Source organism: Pezoporus flaviventris, unplaced genomic scaffold (genome assembly GCF_033815535.1).
Source record: "Pezoporus flaviventris isolate CSIRO_AGI_PZ_B2104156 unplaced genomic scaffold, CSIRO_AGI_Pfla_v1 ptg000021l, whole genome shotgun sequence".
Lineage (NCBI taxonomy): Eukaryota > Metazoa > Chordata > Aves > Psittaciformes > Psittacidae > Pezoporus > Pezoporus flaviventris.
In genome coordinates, this window is record NW_026892569.1 from 10,713,261 (window position 1) to 10,720,545 (window position 7,285).

General features: G+C 49.3%; 1 long non-coding RNA gene across 1 annotated transcript; it reads right to left on the minus strand.

Annotated features, from left to right (window-relative positions):
• Positions 1-1,182: 1,182 nt before the first annotated feature.
• Positions 1,183-6,436, minus strand: LOC133270619 (uncharacterized). The gene is made up of 3 exons (XR_009743853.1): positions 4,000-6,436; positions 3,226-3,304; positions 1,183-2,471 (listed from the first exon to the last, which is right to left on the minus strand). It is a non-coding gene; the product is annotated as an uncharacterized LOC133270619 (long non-coding RNA).
• Positions 6,437-7,285: the final 849 nt, after the last annotated feature.

Below are 7,285 nucleotides of genomic sequence, written 5' to 3' on the forward strand. Positions count from 1 at the left end.
GGGGAGACAAGGTGCCAACCTGCCTGTCTCTGTTTACCAAAGGGAGGGATGTTAGCAGGGTGAGAATGGGGGGCTGGGACCATCGCTGGGGCGGGGGCCATTTGTCCTCTATTCCCGGCTTTCAGGCGCTTTCCCCTCCCTGCTGTCTCCCTCTGATTTCCATGTCTTGCCAGTTCGGCTTTTTGAAATGCTTTAAATAGTTATTTAGGAGCCTGCTGCTTAAAAAGAAAGAAGGAAATAGACAAATAGGCTCTATTTCTGCAAGGATAACCAGGGAACAGCCTCACAGCCGAAACTCCTGTGAGCTAATTCCCTGCAGCTTCATCTACTAAAGATACAGGGTTCTTTGACCCATGGATAACCCCATGGAAAGGTGGATGCACACAGACAACCCATACCTTGTCCTTTACTCAGTGCTTGCCTTTTCCTGCATCCCTACCTGGTCACTTACAGAGAGCAGTGAGGTGATGCTGGGAGCCCGATGGTTATACCGGTAGCTACTGTGCCCATAGACACTGGTTTGGGGATGGGAGCTGCCTGCTCACGGACAGTTTTCACTAGCACGATTTTCTACCAGCGTGTATCCCTGCATGGTGCTGAACCAGGATAGTCTGGATCAGGCAGGAAGGCGGATGAAAGCCCTGCACTCACAGAGGCCTTCCCCTAGCGAGCATAACGTGTACCTGCTGCACATCCATGACAGCACCATGCACCCAGCCACACGTTTGCACAATGAACCACATCAGAAATGGACAAACTCAAACAACAAAACGCATGGGACACCAGCACTGGGGACTTTCCTTCTATACTCATCCTGCTTACCTCAGAGAACACATAAATGCCAAAAACCAGTCAGCCTTCCTCCCTTTTACCTATGTTGCACATTACAGGGTGAAGCCGGTGCTCTCTGTCTCCCTGCTGCCCCTTTGCACTATCAACCCAAATAAGTAAAACTGCACAAGGAAAGAGAGGTTAAAAAGCAAGCACTCCACAATAAAAGCCAGGTAATACACTGTCCTTTACAGAACTTCCTCTTACACCATCCATTCTTTCACAGCATGATCTCTGTTGGGTGTTAGAGGGAAAAGGGCGGTAGAGCCCAAACCAAGCAGCATCAGCAGAGAAAGCAGCAGCCGCAGTGGCAGGCAGTGCTTTGAATGATCTCATGAATCAGCCGTGACATTATCTACAGTGAAACGCCTGGGAAGGGGTTTCCCATATCCTCCCCTGACCTGGAAGGTTGAATCCACAGGGGCCTGAAGGGCATTTTGATTGCCAAAGACAAAGGCTAAATCAGAAGGAAATGATATTTTATTTAACCTCTGCATCAGGGAGGGGGCCCGAGGGGAGGGTAGAGGCAGCGGGGCGGTGACAGGGGCGTGTGGATAACAGGGGCATTCAGCACAGATCGCTCAGTACCATATGGGCTTCCACTAGAGCAGCATGTCCCATCAAAGAGCCGGTTTCCCTCCCCATGCTGTCAGAGGCTGCCGGAGGAGGGCAGAGCCCTGCGCACAGCCCAGCCTGCTCTGCCATCCTATCCTGCCGCTCGGTGCCAATATGGAATTTCCTTTCGGGAAAGGGCTGTGATAATTGTCCCTCCTATTTACACAGCGCTTTCCAGACAACGTGCCAGACGCTGCAGCCCTTATACAGGCAAAGCTCCCAGGGACACCCTGTCTTGGCTCAGAAGCCAGCGAGGGCTCCAAGAGCTGGGTGCTAGGCAGGAGCAGGCAGCAGGACTGCAGACGGGTTGGTGCAGGGACCAGCTCTCCCGTAGGAGCCCCATTCCCAAAGTGTGACTGGTGGCCATAAAAGAAATCAACATCAAAAGGGCTTTGGAGTGGTGGGGTGGGGTGGGCTTACCTCCTTGTTTACATGGCATTAGAGCTACAAAGGCTTTAAATGCCTTCCCGACATGACATTCCTGTAGGAAGCTGCTGTAGATGTCCCGAGGACTCAGGTGATGTTGGGTGGGTGGGGAAGGGCTGGGTGGGAAGGCAGGGAATGCAGCAGTGCCCCTGAGGCAAGGTAGGGCCCATACCACCCTGGGTGGTGGGCTTTATGCAATAAGGCCCTGGAGGAGGGGTGCGGGCCAAGGCTGCACGGTACAACCTGTAGTGCCAGCAAGGTGAGGCTGGGTGGTGGAGTCCACTCTGGTCTTCCTCTAATGATGCTCTCAATGCAAGGCAGATAAGGCTCATATCTGAACATCTCCAGTTGTTCTCTGAAGCACAGCCTTTCCAGGACTGTTCTCTCCCCATTTGTAGCCAACCCAGAGACACAAAGAGGGTGGATCAGAGAACCAGAGGTGTGAGAAATGGCAAAGACCTTCACTTGGGATCATTTCCTCTGGTGTTTCATCAGGCTCAGTAGGCATACAATGGCACTTTATGGCTTCCTTTGGGAGCTGGATTCTGTAGCTCTTAGGCGCCCAGGAACAGGTTGTGTTTTGCCAAATTTCTGTTTCACTGTGAGCAGAAAATAGTCATGGATGTCAATATGAATTTTTACAAGTGCAAAGGACTTAGAAGTGACACCCCCTTCCCTCCTTCCCACAGCACCAAAATATCACACGCCAAAGATCCTCCTGCTGAGAGCTGAATTCCCTCTTCACGCAAAGTTCAAGGACTGAGGCTTGTTCCAAGCATTTCTATTTCAGACTCTTGGTCTTTGACCAAATCATCACATTTCAGGCTTGTGCTGAAGACCTGAGGACCATATTTGTTTGTACTCCCTTTGCCCTCAGGGGCCCAGCCACAGCCCCCCTGTAGGAGATGCACAAAGGCAGCAGGAAGCCTCAGCCTGCCCTAAGCATGTTCCCCAGATACATGTTCTCTTAGAGGTCCTGGGTGCTTTGGGAGCAGGTCAAGCACACACCAGTTCTCCAGCTCTGCTGTGCAGGGAACCTACAGCACCAATTGATCTGTGGGGAGCATGACCCAAAGCGTCAAAACAGGGCCTTTAACATTGTGCACTGCCACCAAACCTGTTTGACTGAATTGCAGGTTAAAAAGGCATTGTGCCTATAATTGTTGGGCTTTAGAGAGCCTGTCTTTTCCTTTAATGAAATACCTTGCTCATTCCATTCGAAAAGGAACCAAAGACTTCTCAGGTTTATGATAAAGCTGTAAAAATTTTATTTACCCCATATTTCCTGCTGGGTTATTTACGAGGCATTTTGTCAGCTCTCATAAAACTGCCTTGTAAAAGAGATTTTCTTACCAAAAAAATAAAATCATTTGTGCGGAACATCTTGAGAGCAGCGAGGACAGAGTTAATGGGATACACACACGTTCCGACCCTGGGAGAAAACAAAACAGAACCAAAGCCAGGCATTGTTGTGCTGCATTAGTTAATAATAGCTTTAGAGCTAAAATCCTGCTCCCACTGATGTTACTGGAAGTTGGTCCTTAATGTAAAATAATCAAAGAACCAGCTGCCATGAATTGTAGAGCCCCCAAATGAACCTGGAATGCATCAAAGCACCCAGAAATCACACTTCTCCCATTGGGATTTCACCAGAAACACCAGCTCAAGAACTTTCCCTTTAAAACATGGTGGCTGAGATTTGTGTAAGTGGTGGATGGATGCAGAGCATCGCTCAGAGCTGGAACCCAAGGGTGGGTGGTTGTAATACAGTGGCTTTTACCTAGTTAAGGGTCAACACTTAATCAATGAAGCTCCTTGACGCAACCCTGAAGGAAATCCCATGTTGGTCATTGCTGTCAAATGAAGAGCCTGGGCAGAGGAGGAGCAGAACTCACCCTCTCCAGCCGCAGCTGGAGTACATTTGCCTCTCTTGGAGCTCAGCTTTTCAGTTCCATGTCACATGTTTGCATCTGCTCACTTCTCCTTGGTCCAAACTTGTGCATCCTTCCCCCAGCAGTGCTTGTTCCCTAATCCCAGTGGGAACCTTGGAGCACTAAGTTTGTGGTGCAGCATTACCTCCAACACCCTTCATTTCAACCCTTGCAGCTTCACTCCAACCGCTCTTACCTCTTATAGATAAGCGGGACACAGGTAAAAAGCCCTTTCCATGTGGCTTGGCCTGGCTCCCTCAGGAGCCCAGCAAAGGTATTCTAGCTTGGAGGCACCAGGAATATAAAGGAAGCAAGAAAACAATGAATAAAAGTAAAAAAAACAGAGAAACGGGGAGGGTTGTTTTTGAAACAACAAGAGCTGGATGCTGGGAAGCGGTCAGAGGTCTTTTGTTCTGCGCCTGTACAGCGCTTAGCACAACACAACCCCAAATTACAGCTGAGCTCCTTGCTCCTGCTGCTGTGCACAAGTAAAGCAGCAGCAGCCCAGTGTGGGAAACAGGCAAGGAGCCAGGTTTGCAAAGGTATTTAAGTGTGTAAAGACACAGGGGGATACTTACTTACGGATGCTGGTAGAGGTCCTGTTTCCTATGGGAGCTAAGGCTCACAGCACCAGCTTTATCAGTGCCACCAGGTGCTACCTGTGTCTTTGGGTACAGGTAGAGCTGGGTTTACCACTCCTCTCCTTCATACTTGTTTCTTAAAAGCCACTCTTACCATGGGGTTGCTCTCCTATGTGTCAGCAAAATGCCTTTTGCCTTGCAAGGTCCTGCCTCTATCACACATGGCAGCATTTAGCAATATGACAGCTCCGTGCTGCTTTGGGCGTGCACAGTGCTTGGGATGTACCTTCCTTTTGCACAGCTGTGTTTGGCAAGGGAGGCAGGAGGTATCTGGGTGACCCTGGGGCCTGGAGCTGGCCAGAAATCCCCCTTGGCCTGCTGATGGGGAGGGAAAGGGGGAAGCTGCTAAACTGAGCAGGGGTGGCTCCCAGGGAACCAGGGAGCGCTTACATCAAGTGGGATGTACCAGACCTGAGCTTCAACAAGCAGCTCAGGAGCTGGCTGTGATTTGAACAGGCAGTTTAACCAAACTGGACCGAATTTCTTTCAGCTCAGCCCTGCCACAAATGTCTGATCCAACAGAAAATGTGCTCTGCAACTGAGAAGCCCTCCCTAGGCTGCACTAAATCCATGACACCAACCCAGCAAGCACATTCCAGTTGGACTCACCTGGAACATCCATCAGCTGTCTAGAAATAAACACAGAGGTACTCCAAAGCAGGGAATGTTGAGAGGAGAATTGTGTCCAAAGGCTCCCTGGATGTGGCTCTGAGGGCTGAGTGGGTGGAGATGGAGAAGGAAAGCCATTTCTATTCCAGATATCAAACAAGCTCTCAGGGAAATTCCTTCTACAGCTAAATTCATTTAAAAAGAAAACACCTTTGCCTCCCAGCTTTCAAGAGGTTTTGGCATCCTTTACAGCCAGCACAATCAGTTGTTCCAGAATCAACATTTTTGGTCACTGACTGACAAGGAAGGGCTGCTTTGCCTCAGTGCACCAGGGAGAAACCAGCAGACATGTAGCAGACTCCTTATTTGCACTGGTGGGACTAACGCTTAGAGAAAGGTGAGCTGGCAGGATGTTAGCATACTGCACGCTCTGACAAAGTCCTGGTGATGAGAGAGCCGCTGGCCTCCAGAGCAATCAGTTCAGGGGGAGAGTTTCTGCTCGTTCCATCAGACCACTGCTATTAATGGGGCAAATTCCAACATTAAAATGACAAAAATCATCTCCCTGTGCCCCAGGCAGGCATCAGAACATCGAGTGCTTGAGCTCAGAGGCTGGCATAGGTGTTGTCCCTAGGAGGGGAAGCATAAAGAGAGGTGGAGAGTGGAGATGTGCAATAGCACACACTGAGGTCTCTGAAAAGCTGCTGCCGTTGACGGGGGTCCTTGGCAAACGACTCCAACCCTATCAGCAGCCGTGAGGCTCGCAGCTCCCTTCTCTGCAACAGGCTGTGTGATTTCTCTTCCCTGCTGCCAACTGGCATCAGTGACCAATTTATTTGCATTGAACACAAAGATCCGGGTTGTCTGAAGCCAAGCAGGACCCTCACCGAGGGAAGGCTCTGAGCTATTTAATAAAGTTTAGAGACCAGAGGAGCATCCAGGCTTTCCCACCATAGGAGGAGAAGATGAAATTCTTTAATTGTTTGTGTTTGAGTGAAACTCTTATAAAAAGAGGATTTGGGATTCTGAGGAAGCTTTAGAGGCGAGTCTGACCTTAAGCCGTGTTTCTGCACAGCATCGCACGCTCTCACACTGCGCTCCCAGCACCCACTCTGGGAACTCAGCCCTCACGCACATCCCCCTTGCTTAGGCAACATGGAGGGTCTCAGGGAGTCAACAGTTATGTTATCCTAAGGTTAGTACAGGACCTTTTGGAGCCTGTGGTCCGGGCAGCTTAAAGGAAGCTGTGTCTCTCATGGGCAGACCAACACACAGATGCTCTGCAGTCTGTTACAGCTCAATTCTCCAGTTACTAGAAATCACAGTGGTTTGGATCCCAGACTACTTTTCTCACTGGATTATCTCCCTATCCCCAATTTGAGTACATCTGTCTCATTGTAGTCCACAGGGTCCTTTTATCGCAGTGCTCAGACTTCTCCAAAGAGCAGTAAAAGGAATAGACAAATCAAGTTTAGCGTGTGCATCTGGCTTCGAACAAGAGATCTCATAGGACATGCAATGCTCATACTTTTGCCCTCATTCAGGACTGAAGTGCTGTGAGCCTGGTAAGTTGGCTGCTATTTGGGCCTGAACAAGGTCCTACCTGCTTGTGATTCAGCCCAAATTTGGAACTGACAGCCACAACATGAGGTGTAGGAACACAAGCAGAGCAGCCACCAGCCCAGATGCATGCTGGAAATGAGAGCTGAAGGATCTGGATTTCCTAAACCACAGACAACCTCATTAATATGGTAGTCAGACTATGTGGCATCTCTTCATCCTGATAAAACCAAACTAGTTTGGGGTGTTGTTGGGATTTTGCTTTAAATTGATAGATACAGGGGCCACTGAGGGCTGTTTTAATTTCTTAAACCTTGAAGATTCTCTGCTTTTAAATCTCTGCCTTCCACCCTTCTTCACCTCTCATTCACAAGTCACTCTAGAGATGATGAAGTGCCTCTCCCTTACAGGTTCTATGAATTCTGGTGTCATTCTAAATATCATAGCTCTGGGTAGAGCATATCATCAAAGCTGTAGCACAAGCATAGGCCTGAGGGTGAAACACAGAACAATCCCTTTGGCTCAAAAGATGCCAAGTTATTTGGCATTTGGCCCCAAATGCCACCTGGGATGGTGTAAATCTCGCTAAGGAGACCATGTAACCAAACTGACAATAGCAGAAGAAGTGATGGCAGGAACGACTGGTTACCTTTTTACCCCAAATGATCCCAT